Raw genomic sequence first — 23,964 nt, 5'->3', positions numbered from 1 at the left:
CCTTATCCCACTGCTGTGCATCATACCTCCTCACTGTACCCCTTATCCAACTGATGTGCCTAATACCTCCTCACTGTACCCCTTATCCCACTGATGTGCCTCATACCTCCTCACTATACCCCTTATCCCACTGATGTGCCTCATACCTCCTCACTATACCCCTTATCCCACTGCTGTGCCTCATACCTCCTCACTGTACCCCTTATCCCACTGCTGTGCCTCATACCTCCTCACTGTACCCCTTATCCCACTGATGTGCCTCATACCTCCTCACTATACCCCTTATCCCACTGATGTGCCTCATACCTCCTCACTATACCCCTTATCCCACTGCTGTACCTCATACCTCCTCACTGTACCCCTTATCCCACTGCTGTACCTCATACCTCCTCACTATACCCCTTATCCCACTGCTGTGCCTCATACCTCCTCACTATACCCCTTATCCCACTGCTGTACCTCATACCTCCTCACTATACCCCTTATCCCACTGCTGTACCTCATACCTCCTCACTATACCCCTTATCCCATTGATGTGCCTCATACCTCCTAACTGTACCCCTTATCCCACTGACGTGCCTCATACCTCCTCACTATACCCCTTATCCCACTGCTGTACCTCATACCTCCTCACTGTACCCCTCATCCCACTGCTGTGCCTCATACCTCCTCACTGTACCCCTTATCCCACTGATGTGCCTCATACCTCCTCACTATACCCCTTATCCCACTGCTTTGCCTCATACCTTCTCACTGTACCCCTTATCCCACTGCTGTGCCTCATACCTCCTCACTATACCCATTATCCCACTGCTGTGCCTCATACCTCCTCACTGTACCCCTTATCCTACTGCTGTGCCCATACCTCCTCACTGTACCCCTTATCCTACTGCTGTGCCTCATACCTCCTCACTGTACCCCTTATCACACTGCTGTGCCTCATACCTCCTCACTGTACCCCTTATCCCACTGCTGTGCCTCATATCTCCTCACTGTACCCCTTATCCCACTGCTGCACCTCATACCTCCTCACTATACCCCTTATCCCACTGCTGTGCCTCATACCTCCTCACTGTACTCCTTATCCCACTGCTGTGCCTCATACCTCCTCACTATACCCCTTATCCCACTGCTGCACCTCATACCTCCTCACTATATCCCTTATCCCACTACTGTGCCTCATACCTCCTCACTGTACTCCTTATCCCACTGCTGCACCTCATACCTCCTCACTATACCCCTTATCCCACTGCTGTGCCTCATACCTCCTCACTGTACCCCTTATCCCACTGCTGTGCATCATACTTCCTCACTGTACCCCTTATCCCATTGCTGCACCTCATACCTCCTCACTGTACCCCTTATCCCACTGCTGTGCCTCATACCTCCTCACTGTACCCCTTATCCCACTGCTGTGCATCATACCTCCTCACTATACCCCTTATCCCACTGCTGTGCCTCATACCTCCTCACTATACCCCTTATCCCACTGCTGTGCCTCATACCTCCTCACTGCACCCCTTATCCCACTGCTGTGCCTCATACCTCCTCACTGTACCCCTTATCCCACTGCTGTGCCTCATACTTCCTCACTGTACCCCTTATCCCACTGCTGTGCCTCATACCTCCTCACTGTACTCCTTATCCCACTGCTGCACCTCATACCTCCTCACTATACCCCTTATCCCACTGCTGTGCCTCATACCTCCTCACTGTACCCCTTATCCCACTGCTGTGCATCATACTTCCTCACTGTACCCCTTATCCCACTGCTGTGCCTCATACCTCCTCACTGTACTCCTTATCCCACTGCTGTGCCTCATACCTCCTCACTGTACCCCTCATCCCACTGCTGTGCCTCATACCTCCTCACTGCACCCCTTATCACACTGCTGTGCCTCATACCTCCTCACTGTACCCCTTATGCCACTGCTGTGCCTCATACCTCCCCACTGTACTCCTTATCCCATTGCTGTGCCTCATACCTCCTCACTGTACCCCTTATCCCACTGCTGTGCCTCATACCTCCTCACTGTACCCCTTATCCCATTGCTGTGCCTCATGCCTCCTCACTGTACCCCTTATCCCACTGCTGTGCCTCATACCTCCTCCCTGTACCCCTTATCCTACTGCTGTGCCTCATGCCTCCTCACTGTACCCCTTATCCCACTGATGTACCTCATACCTCCTCACTATACCCCTTATCCCGCTGCTGTGCCTCATACCTCCTCACTGTACCCCTTATCACACTGCTGTGCCTCATACCTCCTCACTGTACTCCTTATGCCACTGCTGTGCCTCATACCTCCTAACTGTACTCCTTATCCCACTGATGTGCCTCATACCTCCTCACTATACCCCTTATCCCACTGCTGTACCTCATACCTCCTCACTGTACCCCTTATACCACTGCTGTGCCTCATACCTCCTCACTGTACCCCTTATCCCATTGCTGCACCTCATACCTCCTCACTATACCCCTTATCCCACTGCTGTGCCTCATACCTCCTCACTGTACCCCTTATCCCACTGCTGTGCCTCATACCTCCTCACTGTACCCCTTATCCCACTGCTGTGCCTCATACCTCCTCACTCTACACCTTATCCCACTGCTGTGCCTCATACCTCCTCACTGTACCCCTCATCCCACTGCTGTGCCTCATACCTCCTCACTGCACCCCTTATCACACTGCTGTGCCTCATACCTCCTCACTGTACCCCTTATGCCACTGCTGTGCCTCATACCTCCTCACTGTACTCCTTATCCCATTGCTGTGCCTCATACCTCCTCACTGTACTCCTTATCCCATTGCTGCACCTCATACCTCCTCACTATACCCCTTATCCCACTGCTGTGCCTCATACCTCCTCACTATACCCCTTATCCCACTGCTGTGCCTCATACCTCCTCACTATACCCCTTATCCTACTGCTGTGCCTCATACCTCCTCACTGTACCCCTTATCCCACTGCTGTGCCTCATACCTCCTCACTGTACCCCTTATCCCACTGCTGTGCCTCATACCTCCTCACTGTACCCCTTATCCTACTGCTGTGCCTCATAACTCCTCACTGTACCCCTCATCCCACTGCTGTGCCTCATACCTCCTCACTGTACCCCTTATCCCACTGCTGTGCCTCATACCTCCTCACTGTACCCCTTATCATACTGCTGTGCCTCATACCTCCTGACTGTACCCCTTATCACACTGCTGTGCCTCATACCTCCTCACTGTACCCCTTATCCCACTGCTGTGCCTCATAACTCCTCTCTGTACCCCTCATCCCACTGCTGTGCCTCATACCTCCTCACTGTACCCCTTATCCCACTGCTGTGCCTTATACCTTCTCACTGTACCCCTCATCCCACTGCTGTGCCTCATACCTCCTCACTGTACCCCTTATCCCACTGCTGTGCCTCATACCTCCTCACTGTACCCCTTATCCAACTGATGTGCCTCATACCTCCTCACTATACCCCTTATCCCACTGCTGTGCCTCATATGTCCTCACTGTACCCCTTATCCTACTGCTGTGCCTCATACCTCCTCACTGTACCCCTTATCCAACTGCTGTGCCTCATATCTCCTCACTATACCCCTTATCCCACTGCTGTGCCTCATACCTCCTCACTGTACCCCTTATCCAACTGCTGTGCCTCATATCTCCTCACTGTACCCCTTATCCCACTGATGTGCCTCATACCTCCTCACTATACCCCTTATCCCACTGCTGTACCTCATACCTCCTCACTGTACCCCTTATACCACTGCTGTGCCTCATACCTCCTCACTGTACCCCTTATCCCATTGCTGCACCTCATACCTCCTCACTATACCCCTTATCCCACTGCTGTGCCTTATACCTCCTCACTGTACCCCTTATCCCACTGCTGTGCCTCATACCTCCTCACTGTACCCCTTATCCCACTGATGTGCCTCATACCTCCTCACTATACCCCTTATCCCACTGCTGTGCCTCATATGTCCTCACTGTACCCCTTACCCTACTGCTGTGCCTCATACCTCCTCACTGTACCCCTTATCCAACTGCTGTGCCTCATATCTCCTCACTATACCCCTTATCCCACTGCTGTGCCTCATACCTCCTCACTGTACCCCTTATCCAACTGCTGTGCCTCATATCTCCTCACTGTACCCCTTATCCCACTGATGTGCCTCATACCTCCTCACTGTACCCCTTATCCCACTGATGTGCCTCATACCTCCTCACTATACCCCTTATCCCACTGCTGTGCCTCATACCTCCTCACTGTACCCCTTATCCCACTGATGTGCCTCATACCTCCTCACTGTACCCCTTATCCCACTGACGTGCCTCATACCTCCTCACTGTACCCCTTATCCCACCCTGTGCCTCATACCTCCTCACTGTACCCCTTATCCCACTGATGTGCCTCATACCTCCTCACTATACCCCTTATCCCACTGATGTGCCTCATACCTCCTCACTATACCCCTTATCCCACTGCTGTACCTCATACCTCCTCACTGTACCCCATATCCCACTGCTGTACCTCATACCTCCTCACTATACCCCTTATCCCACTGCTGTGCCTCATACCTCCTCACTATACCCCTTATCCCACTGCTGTACCTCATACCTCCTCACTATACCCCTTATCCCACTGCTGTACCTCATACCTCCTCACTATACCCCTTATCCCATTGATGTGCCTCATACCTCCTAACTGTACCCCTTATCCCACTGACGTGCCTCATACCTCCTCACTATACCCCTTATCCCACTGCTGTGCATCATACCTCCTCACTATACCCCTTATCCCACTGCTGTGCATCATACCTCCTCACTGTACCCCTTATCCCACTGATGTGCCTCATACCTCCTCACTGTACCCCTTATCCCACTGCTGTGCCTCATGCCTCCTCACTGTACCCCTTATCCCACTGCTGTGCCTCATACCTACTCACTGTACCCCTTATCCCACTGCTGTGCCTCATACCTCCTCACTGTACCCCTTATCCCACTGCTGTGCCTCATGCCTCCTCACTATACCCCTTATCCCACTGCTGTGCCTCATACCTCCTCACTGTACCCCTTATCTCACTTCTGTGCCTCATACCTCCTCACTGTACCCCTTATCCCACTGCTGTGCCTCATACCTCCTCACTATACCCCTTATCCCACTGATGTGCCTCATACCTCCTCACTATACCCCTTATCCCACTGCTGTGCCTCATACCTCCTCACTGTACCCCTTATCCCACTGCTGTGCCTCATACCTCCTCACTGTACCCCTTATCCCACTGATGTGCCTCATACCTCCTCACTATACCCCTTATCCCACTGATGTGCCTCATACCTCCTCACTATACCCCTTATCCCACTGCTGTACCTCATACCTCCTCACTGTACCCCTTATCCCACTGCTGTACCTCATACCTCCTCACTATACCCCTTATCCCACTGCTGTGCCTCATACCTCCTCACTATACCCCTTATCCCACTGCTGTACCTCATACCTCCTCACTATACCCCTTATCCCACTGCTGTACCTCATACCTCCTCACTATACCCGTTATCCCATTGATGTGCCTCATACCTCCTAACTGTACCCCTTATCCCACTGACGTGCCTCATACCTCCTCACTGTACCCCTTATCCCACCCTGTGCCTCATACCTCCTCACTATACCCCTTATCCCACTGCTGTGCCTCATACCTCCTCACTATACCCCTTTTCACACTGATGTGCCTCATACCTCCTCACTATACCCCTTATCCCACTGCTGTGCCTCATACCTCCTCAATATACCCCTTATCCCACTGATGTGCCTCATACCTCCTCACTGTACCCCTTATCCCACTGATGTGCCTCATACCTCCTCACTGTACCCCTTATCCCACTGATGTGCCTCATACCTCCTCACTGTACCCCTTATCCGACTGCTGTGCCTCATACCTCCTCACTGTACTCCTTATCCCACTGCTGTGCCTCATACCTCCTCACTGTACCCCTCATCCCACTGCTGTGCCTCATACCTCCTCACTGTACCCCTTATCCCACTGATGTGCCTCATACCTCCTCACTATACCCCTTATCCCACTGCTGTGCCTCATACCTCCTCACTGTACCCCTTATCCCACTGATGTGCCTCATACCTCCTCACTATACCCCTTATCCCACTGCTGTGCCTCATACCTCCTCACTGTACCCCTTATCCCACTGCTGTGCCTCATACCTCATCACTGTACCCCTTATCCCACTGCTGTGCCTCATTCCTCCTCACTATACCCCTTATCCCACTGATGTGCCTCATACCTCCTCACTATACCCCTTATCCCACTGATGTGCCTCATACCTCCTCACTATACCCCTTATCCCACTGCTGTGCCTCATACCTCCTCACTGTACCCCTTATCCCACTGCTGTGCCTCATACCTCCTCACTGTACCCCTTATCCCACTGCTGTGCCTCATACCTCCTCACTGTACCCCTTATCCTACTGCTGTGCCCATACCTCCTCACTGTCCCCCTTATCCCACTGCTGTGCCTCATACCTCCTCACTATACCCCTCATCCTACTGCTGTGCCTCATACCTCCTCACTGTACCCCTTATCACACTGCTGTGCCTCATACCTCCTCACTGTACCCCTTATCCCACTGCTGTGCCTCATATCTCCTCACTGTACCCCTTATCCCACTGCTGCACCTCATACCTCCTCACTATACCCCTTATCCCACTGCTGTGCCTCATACCTCCTCACTGTACTCCTTATCCCACTGCTGTGCCTCATACCTCCTCACTATACCCCTTATCCCACTGCTGCACCTCATACCTCCTCACTATACCCCTTATCCCACTGCTGTGCCTCATACCTCCTCACTGTACTCCTTATCCCACTGCTGCACCTCATACCTCCTCACTATACCCCTTATCCCACTGCTGTGCCTCATACCTCCTCACTGTACCCCTTATCCCACTGCTGTGCATCATACTTCCTCACTGTACCCCTTATCCCACTGCTGCACCTCATACCTCCTCACTGTACCCCTTATCCCACTGCTGTGCCTCATACCTCCTCACTGTACCCCTTATCCCACTGCTGTGCATCATACTTCCTCACTGTACCCCTTATCCCACTGCTGTGCCTCATACCTCCTCACTGTACTCCTTATCCCACTGCTGCACCTCATACCTCCTCACTATACCCCTTATCCCACTGCTGTGCCTCATACCTCCTCACTGTACCCCTTATCCCACTGCTGTGCATCATACTTCCTCACTGTACCCCTTATCCCACTGCTGTGCCTCATACCTCCTCACTGTACTCCTTATCCCACTGCTGTGCCTCATACCTCCTCACTGTACCCCTCATCCCACTGCTGTGCCTCATACCTCCTCACTGCACCCCTTATCACACTGCTGTGCCTCATACCTCCTCACTGTACCCCTTATGCCACTGCTGTGCCTCATACCTCCCCACTGTACTCCTTATCCCATTGCTGTGCCTCATACCTCCTCACTGTACCCCTTATCCCACTGCTGTGCCTCATGCCTCCTCACTGTACACCTTATCCCACTGCTGTGCCTCATACCTCCTCACTGTACCCCTTATCCTACTGCTGTGCCTCATGCCTCCTCACTGTACCCCTTATCCCACTGATGTACCTCATACCTCCTCACTATACCCCTTATCCCGCTGCTGTGCCTCATACCTCCTCACTGTACCCCTTATCACACTGCTGTGCCTCATACCTCCTCACTGTACTCCTTATGCCACTGCTGTGCCTCATACCTCCTCACTGTACTCCTTATCCCATTGCTGTGCCTCATACCTCCTCACTGTACCCCTCATCCCACTGCTGTGCCTCATACCTCCTCACTGCACCCCTTATCCCACTGCTGTGCCTCATACATCCTCACTGTACCCCTTATCCCACTGCTGTGCATCATACTTCCTCACTGTACCCCTTATCCCACTGCTGCACCTCATACCTCCTCACTATACCCCTTATCCCACTGCTGTGCCTCATACCTCCTCAGTGTACTCATTATCCCACTGCTGTGCCTCATACCTCCTCACTGCACCCCTTATCACACTGCTGTGCCTCATACCTCCTCACTGTACCCCTTATCCCACTGATGTACCTCATACCTCCTTACTATACCCCTTATCCCGCTGCTGTGCCTCATACCTCGTCACTGTACTCCTTATCTCATTGCTGTGCCTCATACCTCCTCACAGTACCCCTTATCCCACTGCTGTGCCTCATACCTCCTCACTATACCCCTTATCCTGCTGCTGTGCCTCATACCTCCTCACTGTACCCCTTATCCCACTTCTGTGCCTCATACCTCCTCACTGTACCCCTTATCCCACTGCTGTGCCTCATACCTCCTCATTGTACCCCTTATCCTACTGCTGTGCCTCATAACTCCTCACTGTACCCCTTATCACACTGCTATGCCTCATACCTCCTCACTGTACCCCTTATCATACTGCTGTGCCTCATACCTCCTCACTGTACCCCTTATCACACTGCTGTGCCTCATACCCCCTCACTGTACCCCTTATCCCACTGCTGTGCCTCATACCTCCTCACTGTACCCCTTATCCCACTGCTGTGCCTCATACCTCCTCACTGTACCCCTTATCATACTGCTGTGCCTCATACCTCCTCACTGTACCCCTTATCACACTGCTGTGCCTCATACCTCCTCACTGTACCCCTTATCCCACTGCTGCACCTCATACCTCCTCACTGTACCCCTTATCCCACTGCTGTACCTCATACCTCCTCACTGTACCCCTCATCCCACTGCTGTGCATCATACCTCCTCACTGTACCCCTTATCCCACTGCTGTGCCTTATACCTCCTCACTGTACCCCTTATCCCACTGCTGTGCCTCATATGTCCTTACTGTACCCCTTATCCTACTGCTGTGCCTCATACCTCCTCACTGTACCCCTTATCCAACTGCTGTGCCTCATATCTCCTCACTGTACCCCTTATCCCACTGATGTGCCTCATACCTCCTCACTATACCCCTTATCCCACTGCTGTACCTCATACCTCCTCACTGTACCCCTTATACCACTGCTGTGCCTCATACCTCCTCACTGTACCCCCTTATCCCATTGCTGCACCTCATACCTCCTCACTATACCCCTTATCCCACTGCTGTGCCTCATACCTCCTCACTGTACCCCTTATCATACTGCTGTGCCTCATACCTCCTCACTGTACCCCTTATCCCACTGATGTGCCTCATACCTCCTCACTGTACCCCTTATCCCACTGCTGTGCCTCATACCTCCTCACTGTACACCTTATCACACTGCTGTGCCTCATACCTCCTCACTCTACACCTTATCCCACTGCTGTGCCTCATACCTCCTCACTGTACCCCTCATCCCACTGCTGTGCCTCATACCTCCTCACTGCACCCCTTATCACACTGCTGTGCCTCATACCTCCTCACTGTACCCCTTATGCCACTGCTGTGCCTCATACCTCCTCACTGTACTCCTTATCCCATTGCTGTGCCTCATACCTCCTCACTGTACTCCTTATCCCATTGCTGCACCTCATACCTCCTCACTATACCCCTTATCCCACTGCTGTGCCTCATACCTCCTCACTATACCCCTTATCCCACTGCTGTGCCTCATACCTCCTCACTATACCCCTTATCCTACTGCTGTGCCTCATACCTCCTCACTGTACCCCTTATCCCACTGCTGTGCCTCATACCTCCTCACTGTACCCCTTATTCCACTGCTGTGCCTCATACCTCCTCACTGTACCCCTTATCCTACTGCTGTGCCTCATAACTCCTCACTGTACCCCTCATCCCACTGCTGTGCCTCATACCTCCTCACTGTACCCCTTATCCCACTGCTGTGCCTCATACCTCCTCACTGTACCCCTTATCATACTGCTGTGCCTCATACCTCCTGACTGTACCCCTTATCACACTGCTGTGCCTCATACCTCCTCACTGTACCCCTTATCCCACTGCTGTGCCTCATAACTCCTCACTGTACCCCTCATCCCACTGCTGTGCCTCATACCTCCTCACTGTACCCCTTATCCCACTGCTGTGCCTTATACCTCCTCACTGTACCCCTTATCCCACTGCTGTGCCTCATACCTCCTCACTGTACCCCTTATCCCACTGATGTGCCTCATACCTCCTCACTATACCCCTTATCCCACTGCTGTGCCTCATATGTCCTCACTGTACCCCTTATCCTACTGCTGTGCCTCATACCTCCTCACTGTACCCCTTATCCAACTGCTGTGCCTCATATCTCCTCACTATACCCCTTATCCCACTGCTGTGCCTCATACCTCCTCACTGTACCCCTTATCCAACTGCTGTGCCTCATATCTCCTCACTGTACCCCTTATCCCACTGATGTGCCTCATACCTCCTCACTATACCCCTTATCCCACTGCTGTACCTCATACCTCCTCACTGCACCCCTTATCACACTGCTGTGCCTCATACCTCCTCACTGTACCCCTTATGCCACTGCTGTGCCTCATACCTCCTCACTGTACTCCTTATCCCATTGCTGTGCCTCATACCTCCTCACTGTACTCCTTATCCCATTGCTGCACCTCATACCTCCTCACTATACCCCTTATCCCACTGCTGTGCCTCATACCTCCTCACTGTACCCCTTATCCCACTGCTGTGCCTCATACCTCCTCACTGTACCCCTTATCCCACTGCTGTGCCTCATACCTCCTCACTGTACCCCTCATCCCACTGCTGTGCCTCATACCTCCTCACTATACCCCTTATGCCACTGCTGTGCCTCATACCTCCTCACTGTACCCCTTATCCCACTGCTGTGCCTCATACCTCCTCACTGTACCCCTTATCCCACTGCTGTGCCTCATACCTCCTCACTGTACCCCTTATCATACTGCTGTGCCTCATACCTCCTCACTGTACCCCTTATCACACTGCTGTGCCTCATACCTCCTCACTGTACCCCTTATCCCACTGCTGTGCCTCATAACTCCTCACTGTACCCCTCATCCCACTGCTGTGCCTTATACCTCCTCACTGTACCCCTTATCCCACTGCTGTGCCTTATACCTCCTCACTGTACCCCTTATCCCACTGCTGTGCCTCATACCTCCTCACTGTACCCCTTATCCCACTGATGTGCCTCATACCTCCTCACTATACCCCTTATCCCACTGCTGTACCTCATACATCCTCACTGTACCCCTTATACCACTGCTGTGCCTCATACCTCCTCACTGTACCCCTTATCCCATTGCTGCACCTCATACCTCCTCACTATACCCCTTATCCCACTGCTTTGCCTCATACCTCCTCACTGTACCCCTTATCACACTGCTGTGCCTCATACCTCCTCAATGTACCCCTTATCGCACTGCTGTGCCTCATACCTCCTCACTGTACCCCTTATCCCACTGATGTGCCTCATACCTCCTCACTATACCCCTTATCCCACTGATGTACCTCATACCTCCTCACTGTACCCCTTATACCACTGCTGTGCCTCATACCTCCTCACTGTACCCCTTATCCCACTGATGTGCCTCATACCTCCTCACTATACCCCTTATCCCACTGATGTACCTCATACCTCCTCACTGTACCCCTTATCCCACTGATGTGCCTCATACCTCCTCACTATACCCCTTATCCCACTGCTGTACCTCATACATCCTCACTGTACCCCTTATACCACTGCTGTGCCTCATACCTCCTCACTGTACCCCTTATCCCATTGCTGCACCTCATACCTCCTCACTATACCCCTTATCCCACTGCTTTGCCTCATACCTCCTCACTGTACCCCTTATCACACTGCTGTGCCTCATACCTCCTCAATGTACCCCTTATCGCACTGCTGTGCCTCATACCTCCTCACTGTACCCCTTATCCCACTGATGTGCCTCATACCTCCTCACTATACCCCTTATCCCACTGATGTACCTCATACCTCCTCACTGTACCCCTTATACCACTACTGTGCCTCATACCTCCTCACTGTACCCCTTATCCCACTGATGTGCCTCATACCTCCTCACTATACCCCTTATCCCACTGATGTACCTCATACCTCCTCACTGTACCCCTTATCCCACTGATGTGCCTCATACCTCCTCACTATACCCCTTATCCCACTGCTGTGCCTCATACCTCCTCACTGCACCCCTTATCCAACTGCTGTGCCTCATATCTCCTCACTGTACCCCTTATCCCACTGATGTGCCTCATACCTCCTCACTATACCCCTTATCCCACTGCTGTACCTCATACATCCTCACTGTACCCCTTATACCACTGCTGTGCCTCATACCTCCTCACTGTACCCCTTATCCCAGTGCTGCACCTCATACCTCCTCACTATACCCCTTATCCCACTGCTTTGCCTCATACCTCCTCACTGTACCCCTTATCACACTGCTGTGCCTCATACCTCCTCAATGTACCCCTTATCGCACTGCTGTGCCTCATACCTCCTCACTGTACCCCTTATCCCACTGATGTGCCTCATACCTCCTCACTATACCCCTTATCCCACTGATGTACCTCATACCTCCTCACTGTACCCCTTATACCACTGCTGTGCCTCATACCTCCTCACTGTACCCCTTATCCCACTGATGTGCCTCATACCTCCTCACTATACCCCTTATCCCACTGATGTACCTCATACCTCCTCACTATACCCCTTATCCCGCTGCTGTACCTCATACCTCCTCACTGTACCTCTTATCCCACTGCTGTGCCTTTTATCCCACTGCTGTGCCTCATACCTCCTCACTGTACCTCTTATCCCACTGCTGTGCCTCATAGCTCCTCACTGTACCCCTTATCACACTGCTGTGCCTCATACCTCCTCACTGTACCCCTTATCATACTGCTGTGCCTCATACCTCCTCACTGTACCCCTTATCATACTGCTGTGCCTCATACCTCCTCACTGTACCCCTTATCACACTGCTGTGCCTCATACCTCCTCACTGTACCCCTTATCATACTGCTGTGCCTCATACCTCCTCACTGTACCCCTTATCCCACTGCTGTGCCTCATACCTCCTCACTGTACCCCTTATCATACTACTGTGCCTCATACCTCCTCACTGTACCCCTTATCTCACTGCTGTGCCTCATACCTCCTCACTGTACCCCTTATCCCACTGCTGTGCCTCATACCTCCTCACTGTACCCCTTATCCCACTGCTGTGCCTCATACCTCCTCACTGTACCCCTTATCCCACTGCTGTGCCTCATACCTCCTCACTGTACCCCTTATACCACTGCTGTGCCTCATACCTCCTCACTGTACTCCTTATCCCACTGATGTGCCTCATACCTCCTCACTATACCCATTATCCCACTGCTGTACCTCATACCTCCTCACTGTACTCCTTATCCCACTGCTGTACCTCATACCTCCTCACTATACCCCTTATCCCACTGCTGTACCTCATACCTCCTCACTGTACCTTTTATCCCATTGCTGTACCTCATACCTCCTCACTATACCCCTTATCCCACTGCTGTGCCTCATACCTCCTCACTGTACCCCTCATCCCACTGCTGTGGCTCATACCTCCTCACTGTACCCCTTATCCCACTGCTGTGCCTCATACCTCCTCACTGCACCTTTTATCCCACCCCTGTGCCTCATACCTCTTTACTGTACCCCTTATCCCACTGGTGTGCCTCATACCTCCTCACTCTACCCCTTTTCCCACTGCTGTGCCTCATACCTCCTCACTATACCTCTTATCCTACTGCTGTGCCTCATACCTCCTTACTGTACCTCTTATCCTACTGCTGTGCCTCATACCTCCTCACTGTACCCCTTATCCCACTGTTGTGCCTCACACCCTCCCTTATTTTATCACAGCCAATCATATTGCAACTTTCATTTCCATGCACTTATGCTGAAAGCAGTGCTGTGATTGGTTGCTATGGTCGTCTTTGACACGCCCTACATTCCATTTCCAACTGTCATTTCATCCATCTGTCTCCTGGATGGAGAAGGAGCAGACGAGCTTCAGCGGCCGCCACAATGAGGAGACTCCTGTCTGCACCCCAAAATATGTGCCTAAATGCCCCGAAATCGTAAAAGGTCAGATTTTGGGGCTTGAGGTTCAGTTCAGGATGGATAGAAGAAAGGGGAGTGGCTAATAGCAGATGAGGCGGAGCAGTAGGCGGGTCTAAGAGAGACATAGGACTTTTATAGGGGAGGAGGGGCACAAGACATGGGTGTAGCCAAAGCATACATCACCCAGGGGGAGAATTGGATCAGTACCCGAGCCCAGTACCCTCTACATGTCATGGCCAAGCCTTGTATAGCAGGACATAACAACCCGGATTATACCCGGGTATAGTATACGCCAGGATATAAAATATCCTACGCCAAACTATACCCCCCTTCAGGCCAGAATCTACTCCTCTAACATGGGTATAGTCTGGCCCAGGCCATATTATAGCCGGGGGGTAAACTCTATACCAGGGGGTGTAAAAAATGGAGTTTACATAAAATTTACATCATGTTTACGTAAACATTATTTGAGTGTCATGTTTAAGTAAAGGCAATGTGAGCACGGTAATTACACAGCCTCACTGCATACGTGGCGCGTGTCGGCACCGATTGTGGCAGTTAACCTGTTAGGTGCCGCAGTTGAAGCTGACAGCCCCACCTAACAGCGCTTGCGATGGGCGCCGTCATCTTGGTGGCCCATCGGCGCCGTAACTGACGTCATGGGAGGGCGCCGATCAATTGCCATGAGAGCTGGGTACCTGCTTAAAGGGGTTGTCCACTTTCAGCAAATAATTGATTTTATTAGTGTAAGGAAAATGTATCCAATTTACCAATATACTTTCTGTATCAATTTCTCACGGTTTTCTAGATCTCTGCTTGCTGTCCTTGTATAGGAAGCTTCTATGTTTACTCCAGTGAATGGAAATCTGTCCATGTGATGTGATGGACATGCAGGTGCATGAGCTGTTATTATCACTGATAGTAATAGGAGTTGTGTGATAATAATGACTTGTGCACCTTCACATCACATCAAATGGACAGATTTCTATTCACTGAAGTAAACACAGAGGGGGTCATTTACTAAGGGCCCGATTCGCGTTTTCCCGACGTGTTACCCGAATATTTCCGATTTGCGCCGATTGTACCTGAATTGCCCCGGGATTTTGGCGCACGCGATCGGATTGTGGCGCATCGGCGGCGGCATGCACGCGACGGAAATCGGGGGGCGTGGCCAAGCGAAAACCCGACGGATTCGGAAAAACCGCCGCATTTAAAAAAAAAAAATTGTGTCGCGAAAATTTCACTCACCTTCATCCAGGATAGGCCGGTGTATTTTGAGGCATTCCAGCGGACTTCAGCGCAGCAGCGCCACCTGGTGGACGGCGGAGGAACTACCATCATAAATCCCGGTCGGACCCGAATCCAGCACAGAGAACGCGCCGCTGGATCGCGAACGGACCGGGTAAGTAAATCTGCCCCAGAATCTTCCTATAGAAGGACAGCAAGCAGAGATCTAGAAAGCCATAAGGAATTAATACTGGATGTATATTGGAAAATTGTATCACTTTTCATTACACAAACAATATCAAATATTTGCTGAAAATGGACAGCCCCTTTAAGGCTCCTATATCTGTTATTCACCATTCTGTATTACGCTCAGAGACAGACTTATATATTACTGCACATTCTCTTATATAAGGGTAACCCAAATAACAACTATAGATCCATAAACCAAGCTAATGAGATAATAAAGGTCACTTTTAGATGGGTGTAATACGTGCGCCATTGTAGTAGCATTAGGACGCCATAAGGCAGGTATACATAATGGAAGGGATCATGTGAAATAAAAACTTTATTCAGGAATACACATTGTTTTTCGGGTTACATGCAACTTTTTGGACAAGTTCTGGATCGTGCTGTTTACTAACTTGTAATTGAAGAAATTTACGAATTACATGACGTGTGTGGCCTCTTTTTAAGGACATCTACCACTTAGATGAAAGACTATATGCAAATGAGACTGAGGGGCTCCAGGCTCCATTAACACCTATGGAGTTTAGAGCCCCTCAGGCTCATTTGCATACAGTCCTTTAGTCTGGTGGTAGATGCACTTTAAGACTGCGTTCACACGTTCAGGTTTCAGATGCAGTTTTTGATGTCCCAACCAAGAGTGGAGTAAAATAAGAGGAGGAGCATCATCTCCATTATATGTTTTCACCCATTAGGGTCCTCATCTGCTACAAAACTGCATCAGAAAACCTCAATGTGCGAACACAGCCCAACAGCAATGGTTCTGTGATTGGAGACATAAGATTTAAGTAAATTTTTCACTTAAAGGGAACATCCCACTAGGTTTTTACCCACTAAACTACTGTACCCCTCAGGTAGGGGGTGGAATGTCCTTTTTTTAGAATTCCCTATCTTCTGCTCTATAGCAACTAGAAACAGGTGTTGGTGTCATATTAAAGATAAGAATCTCACATTTTAGTTAGCTTATTGTTCTTATGGTTCTGTGATTTACAGAACTGGACATACAGGAAGTTTAAAGATTATCATTATCTTTATCTGCAGTTTGCATTCCCAACTATGTATTTAGTTGCCTGTATCATTAGTTCTGTAGCTCACAAAACCATAAACCTGATGGGATCTGAAAGATGAGATCCCTATCTTTAAAATAACACCAGTTGTTTCTAGGTTCTATAACACAGAAGATAGGGGCTTCGGATGTGACATTTCCCCTCCAGCCACTAAATTTGACTCATCTCATGTGAAAATGCGATGAGAAGAGTCATATTTGACTGACTGGGAGTTTAGTGGGGGTAAAACCTGGTGACAGGTTCCCTTTAACTTATAAGAGCAGAATCCCTAATAGTAATTCTCATGTATATCACAAAGCTTATGATGGGGTTATAAAATGGCTTAGGCCAAAATATACTCCGGGGTATAATCTAGTGTAGGCCATTATAACCCGGGGTATAATCTGGACTGGGGGTATTCTCTGACCTGTAACATCGGGGTACATGCCCCTTATGGAGGCTGGATGGTAAAATAACAGCCCCCTTCACTCATCTAGTGTATAAGGTGTCTGCATCAGCCAGAATAACAATGAATAATAACCCATCAAGCCCCGCCCACATGTCTAATAGAGATAGGAAGAGCTTTCATAGGGTCACATAAAGCTCGGTGTATGGCCCGCTGTAATATGCCTGTGCTCTCATTCCCAGAAATCCTCACACTGGAGAAGACGTGGCCGGTTATTCGTGGAGAATGTGACGGAGCTGAGAATCTGCACCCGACAACAAATGTGAACACCGGTCAAGTGGCTGTAACTATATTCTGGGAGTGAAGGGGTTTTGTTACCCGGATGTGTTTGGGTCAGGCTGTGAGTCTCCTTTTGTATGAATGTGCGGGTTGTAAGTGGGTCAGGCCAGAAGTGACCCGATTTTGTGAGGGTTAGGCTATATGCACACACATGTATGGGGGACGTACATACAGCTGACGTATATAAGGCCGATATACGTCCCCCATACATCGCTATTGGCTCATGGCCCTGTACGGGAGCGATACGGTGCTATCTTTACCCATATTACGGCGCCAATCACCATATGTTCCTGGTGAGAGAGGCAGGGGTGAGCAGCGCTCTTCTCCTCCTCCTCTCCCCACGCGCTGCCGTGTGCCCGCCGTGCTACGGTACAACGGCAGTGTGCATGTAGCCTTAGGCTGCAAGTATCATGTCCTGTGAGTGTGCGGTCTGTAAGTGGGTCCGGCCAGAAGTGACCCGATTGTGTGAGGGTTAGGCTGCGAGTCCTCTGTCCTCTGAATGTGCGGATTGAAAGTGGGTCCGGCCAGAAGTGACCCGATTGTGTATGAGGTTGATGCTGTGAGTCTTCTGTCCTGTGAGTGTGCGGTCTGTAAGTGGGTCCGGCCAGAAGTGACCCAATTGTATGAGGGTTAGACTGCAAGTCTCCTGTCCTGTGAATGTGCGGGTTGAAAGTGGGTCCGGCCCGAAGTGACCCAATTGTGTGAGGGTGAGGCTGCGAGTCTTCTGTCCTGTGAGTGTGCGGTCTGTAAGTGGGTACGGCCAGAAGTGACCCGATTGTGTGAGGGTTCGGCTGTGAGTCTCCTGTCCTCTGTATGTGGTGGTTGAAAGTGGGTCCGGCCCGAACTGACCCAATTGTGTGAGGGTAAGGCTTTGAGTCTCCTGTCCTGTGCGGGTTGTAAGTGGGTCAGGCCAGAAGGGACCCGATTGTATGAGGGTTAGGCTTTAAGTCTACTGTCTTTTGAATGTGCGGGTTGAAAGTGGGTCCGGCCCGAACTGACCCGATTGTGTGAGGGTTAGGCTGGGAGTCTACTGTCCTCTGAATGTGCGGGTTGTAAGTGGGTCAAGCCAGAAGTGACCCGATTGTATGAGGGTTAGGCTGCAAGTCTACTGTCCTTTGAATGTGCGGGTTGTAAGTGGGTCAGGCCAGAAGTGACCCGATTGTATGAGGGTGAGGCTGCAAGTCTACTGTCCTGTGAGTGTGCGGTCTGTAAGTGGGTCCGGCCAGAAGTGACCCAATTGTGTGAGGGTGAGGCTGCAAGTCTACTGTCTTTTGAATGTGTGGGTTGTAAGTGGGTCCGGCCAGAAGTGACCCGATTGTGTATGAGGTTGAGGCGGTGAGTCTACTGTCCTGTGAGTGTGCGTTCTGTAAGTGGGTCCGGCCAGAAGTGACCCGATTGTATGAGGGTTAGACTGCAAGTCTACTGTCCTTTGAATGTGCGGGTTGAAAGTGGGTCCGGCTAGAACTGACCCAATTGTGTGAGGGTAAGGCTTTGAGTCTCCTGTCCTTTGAATGTGCGGGTTGTAAGTGGGTCAAGCCAGAAGTGACCCGATTGTATGAGGGTTAGGCTGCAAGTCTACTGTCTTTTGAATGTGTGGGTTGTAAGTGGGTCCGGCCAGAAGTGACCCGATTGTGTATGAGGTTGAGGCTGCAAGTCTACTGTCCTGTGAGTGTGCGGTCTGTAAGTGGGTCCGGCCAGAAGTGACCCGATTGTGTGAGGGTTCGGCTGTGAGTCTTCTGTCCTCTGAATGTGCGGGTTGAAAGTGGGTCCGGCCAGAAGTGACCTGATTGTGTGAGGGTTAGGCTGCAAGTCTCCTGTCTTTTGAATGTGCTGGTTGTAAGTGGGTCCGGCTAGAACTGACCCAATTGTGTGAGGGTGAGGCTGCGAGTCTTCTGTCCTGTGAGTGTACGGTCTGTAAGTGGGTCCGGCCAGAAGTGGCCCGATTGTATGAGGGTTCGGCTGTGAGTCTCCTGTCCTTTGAATGTGCGGGTTGAAAGTGGGTCCGGCCCAAACTGACCCAATTGTGTGAGGGTAAGGCTTTGAGTCTTCTGTCCTTTGAATGTGCGGGTTGAAAGTGGGTCCGGCCAGAAGGGACCCAATTGTGTGGGGGTAAGACTGCGAGTATCCTGTCTTTTGAATGTGCGGGTTGTAAGTGGATCAGGCCAGAAGTGACCCAATTGTGTGAGGGTCAGGCTGCAAGTCTTCTGTCCTTTGAATGTGCGGGTTGAAAGTGGGTCAGGCCAGAAGTGACCCGATTGTGTGAGGGTTAGGCTGTGAGTCTTCTGTCCTCTGAATGTGCGGATTGAAAGTGGGTCCGGCCAGAAGTGACCCAATTGTGTATGAGGTTGAGGCTGTGAGTCTCCTGTCCTGTGAGTGTGCGTTCTGTAAGTGGGTCCGGCCAGAAGTGACCCAATTGTGTGAGGGTTAGGCTGCAAGTCTCCTGTCTTTTGAATGTGCTGGTTGTAAGTGGGTCCGGCTAGAACTGACCCAATTGTGTGAGGGTGAGGCTGCGAGTCTTCTGTCCTGTGAGTGTGCGATCTGTAAGTGGGTCCGGCCAGAAGTGACCCGATTGTGTGAGGGTTAGGCTGCGAGTCTTCTGTCCTTTGATTGTGCGGGTTGTAAGTGGGTCAGGCCAGAAGGGACCCGATTGTATGAGGGTTAGGCTTTAAGTCTACTGTCTTTTGAATGTGTGGGTTGAAAGTGGGTCCGGCCCGAACTGACCCGATTGTGTGAGGGTTAGGCTGCCTGTCTACTGTCTTTTGAATGTGTTGGTTGCAAGTGGGTCCGGCCAGAAGTGACCCGATTGTGTGAAGGTTAGGCTGCATGTCTACTGTCCTTTGAATGTGCGGGTTGAAAGTGGGTCCGGCCAGAAGTGACCCGATTGTGTGAGGGTTAGGCTGCAAGTCATTTGTCCTGTGAGTGTGCGGTCTGTAAGTGGATCGGACTATATTGCATTGTTCATGTTCCAGAGGTTACTTACCTATGAAAGGCCAGTGGTGACCCGGCTTTTACAGATCCAGTTTGTGTGAACTTCAGCCCCCAGATGCCAAGTCTGTGATTGAGGAGACATAGAAGTTATTCTAAAACTAAAGAATTAGAAATCATACACAGTCATAATAATAATTATATGTAAATGGGATGGATTTTCCCTCTAACTCTTTATTTTATCCTTTTGTTTGGTATTCGTAACATTCCCCAGTCTCTCCTATAGGGGGCAGTGTGTGTTCTCTCTTTCAGCAGTGGAGAAGAATAACGTTCAGCCGGCGAGGTCCAGAGGAGACGATGGTACCGGGAGCACCTCCCACGTTCTGCAGTACTGGACTTATATTGTGGCTTTGGTCCAGGGTTTTAGAAATGATCGCCTTTTCCGGGGGTCAAGAAGGAATTTTTCCCTGAGGCACAAATTGTCCAGGTTTTTTTCGCCTTCTTCTGGATCAACAGCTTTAGGTATAGGAAGAGGGTTGTGTATAATAAACCATGTTTAACCCTCCACGTTCTTTGTCCTGTTGTATTTCAGTGATACATAACTCTCAGGTCATTCTGTGTATTCGTTCCTAGGCTCTTAACCCTTAGCGACGGCCATATATCGCCACACAGATATACGGGAGGGAATTACGGATCAGGTCGATTATTCTGGCTGCGCCAGTTTTCTATCTGAATTTGCACTAGAAACAACGCGCAAAATGGTTGAATATGTATTTAAAGGACATCCACAATCCGTTCCACTGACGGTAGATGTGTCGCACTTACGTGTGTGTTTCTTTAAGCAATATGTGGAAATTAGTTTGTGACACATTTAATGCTGCGACTCAACAGAATTGTGGCGGACGCTGTATAGTAAAGGTGCACCATAAAAAGTTGGTTCTCACTTCCCGAGCAGCGCAGGGGGCGCCAGATACTGCGCCAGTATTCAATATACTGCTGCCCCCTGCACATTAGTGAGGCAAACTGCACTACTTCTAGATTGCACTGCTTTAGATACATCTGGCCCTATGTGCAGTGGCGTAACTAGAGTCTATTGGGCCCCGAAGAAAATTCCTAAAAGGGTCCCCACATCAGGTTCCATCAGAATTATTAACATTCCAGACACATTTGTCATGAAAGCCCCTAGAATTTACTCCAGTGCCCTACTGCCCCCAATTGGAGTCAATTGTAGCAAAGCTGAGTGCTTTGGTGCCTGCCACCAGGGCTGCTACCATGGGGGGGTCTAGTGGGACTGTGTTCAAGGCCCCACCCCCACCCCTGTTTTCTAATCAAAAAGGGGGGGGGGGGCGAGGAGCTCAAACCCTCCAGCACTGTCTACAAAAATCTATACTCACCTTCCGGCTTCTTCTCCCCAGCCCTACGGCTCCGTCCTTTCCTCTGCATCACTATGACGTTGTGCAGCCACAGCACCGCCACGTCATGGTTTATGCGTCCAGGCCGGAAGGAGAAGTCAGAGCCTCAGGGCTGGGGAGAAGAAGCCAAAGGGAGTATAGATTTTTTTTCAAGTGGGTCCTGCTGTGGACATTATATGAATGATGGGGTGAGGGGTTTCATTTATGTAAAGGGGGCATCATGGATGGATATTACATTAAAAGGGGGCATTTGGGGTGGACATTTCATTAAAAGGGGGCATTTGGGGTGGACATTTCATTAAAAGGGGGCATTTGGGGTGGACACTTCATTAAAAGGGGGCATCTGGGGTGGATATTTCATGAATGGGAGCATCTGTGATGAACATTACATTAGAGGGGGCATCTTCTGTGGACATTTCATTAAAGAGGGCATCTGCTTTGAAGTGGGGGGGGGGGGTTGGCTGTGGACTTGCAGGGGCTATCTATGTACTGAGTGGGCACTTGCAGGGGCTATCTATATACTGAGTGGTCACATGCAGGGGTTATGTATATACTGAGTGGGCACATGCAGGGGTTATCTATATACTGAGTGGGCACATGCAGGGGTTATCTATATACTGAGTGGGCACATGCAGGGGTTATCTATATACTGAGTGGTCACATGCAGGGGTTATGTATATACTGAGTGGGCACATGCAGGGGTTATCTATATACTGAGTGGGCACTTGTAGGGCCTATCTATATACTGGGTGGTCACATGCAGGGGTTATCTATATACTGAGTGGGCACATGCAGGAGCTTTCTCACCTCCCTATCATATTGTAGCCCCTCATCTCCCCCTCTTGTTGTAACCTCTCATATCCCCCTCATATTGTGATTTCTCATCCCTCCTCATACTGTAACTTCTCATCTCCCTATGCAGCGTACCCCCGACCCCTCAATAGGGAGGGTGCGCATGATGCCGTGGGGAGATGACTTGGACTGAGTGTATTATAGCACTATATGGGTGGGATTGTGGCTTTAATTGGGGTGCAGATTGTGAGGAATAGGGGACCCTGGGCAGAGGTTTATATGGTGTGGTGCCCGCCTGCTCTTCCTCTTTGACCGCTGGCATCAGAAGCGTCCCTCCATCATTTTACATTCCATAAAAAATGTAATAAAAAGTGATCAGTATATAGCCAGCCCCCTGCCCAGTATATAGCCAGCCCCCTGCCCCATTATATAGCCAGCCCCCTGCCCCATTATATAGCCAGCCCCCTGCCCCAGTATATAGCCAGCCCCCTGCCCCAGTATATAGCCAGCCCCCTGCCCCAGTATATAGCCAGCCCCCTGCCCCAGTATATAGCCAGCCCCCTGCCCCAGTATAGAGCCAGCCAGCATTCTCCCATTATGTAGCCAGCCCCCTGCCCCAGTATATAGCCAGCCCCCTGCCCCAGTATGGAGCCAGCCAGCATTCCCCCAGTATGTAGCCACATAAAAAAAAAAGAAAATCAATACTCACCTTTTAGAGACACTGCGCCGCTGCCATCAGAGTATTATACACATATTGACTCAATATTATGGGAGACCAAGTCACGTGGTGCAGCCCACCGTATTTTTTTTTTTAATATGGCCAGTGGCATATGGGTTACATGCGGGTAACACATGGCTTATTTTTGCGGCCAGAAAATGGGACCGCAACATGCATACGGTCGTGTGCATAAGGTCTAAAATTGATCAAAAGCTTGTACAGTCTCAAAAATGGTATCAACAAAAACATCAACTTGTTCCTCAAAAAAATGACACCTCTTAAAAGTCTGTACGACAAAGTTATTGGCATCAGAATATGACAAAACGAGAAATATTTTTATTTTATCAAAACTTTACATATTAAGGCTACATTCACACGATGTATGCCCGCCGTACCGTAGTACCGCGGGAATACATTGGCGCCGCGGAGAGGAGCAGGGGATGAGCGCTGCTCACCCCCGCCCCTCTCCATAGGAATATACAGCGCACGGCGCCGTATCACGGGAAAACATAGGACATGTACTATCTTTTCCTGGGCACCGTACCTCTCCCGTACAGGGCCGTGAGCCCATAGAAGTGCATGGGGGACGTATTTCGGCCGTATATACGTCCCCCATACATGTGTGTGAATGTAGCCTAAAACATAATGAAAAACTTTATAAATTTGATATCTCCTTGATCGTACTGACCCAAAGATTAATGGGGATGTGTCATTTGACGGGCGCAGTATAGCCGACCGCAAAAAAATGACGC

The 23,964-nt window shown here is 50.6% G+C and overlaps 1 long non-coding RNA gene across 1 annotated transcript in view; it reads left to right on the top strand.

Annotated features, from left to right (window-relative positions):
• The window catches only part of LOC140069046 (uncharacterized), a 37,911-nt gene extending 20,413 nt beyond the window's left edge, over nt 1-17,498 (top strand). Inside the window, exon 3 of the long non-coding RNA XR_011848697.1 lies at nt 17,269-17,498. This is a non-coding gene — a long non-coding RNA (uncharacterized lncRNA). The remainder of the gene's footprint in view (nt 1-17,268) is intronic.
• Nucleotides 17,499-23,964: the final 6,466 nt, after the last annotated feature.

The sequence above is a fragment of the Engystomops pustulosus genome, chromosome 7, assembly GCF_040894005.1.
Source record: "Engystomops pustulosus chromosome 7, aEngPut4.maternal, whole genome shotgun sequence".
Taxonomy (NCBI): domain Eukaryota; kingdom Metazoa; phylum Chordata; class Amphibia; order Anura; family Leptodactylidae; genus Engystomops; species Engystomops pustulosus.
The sequence above is the reverse complement of the archived record's forward strand: the minus strand, read 5'-3'. Positions and strand labels throughout refer to the sequence as shown.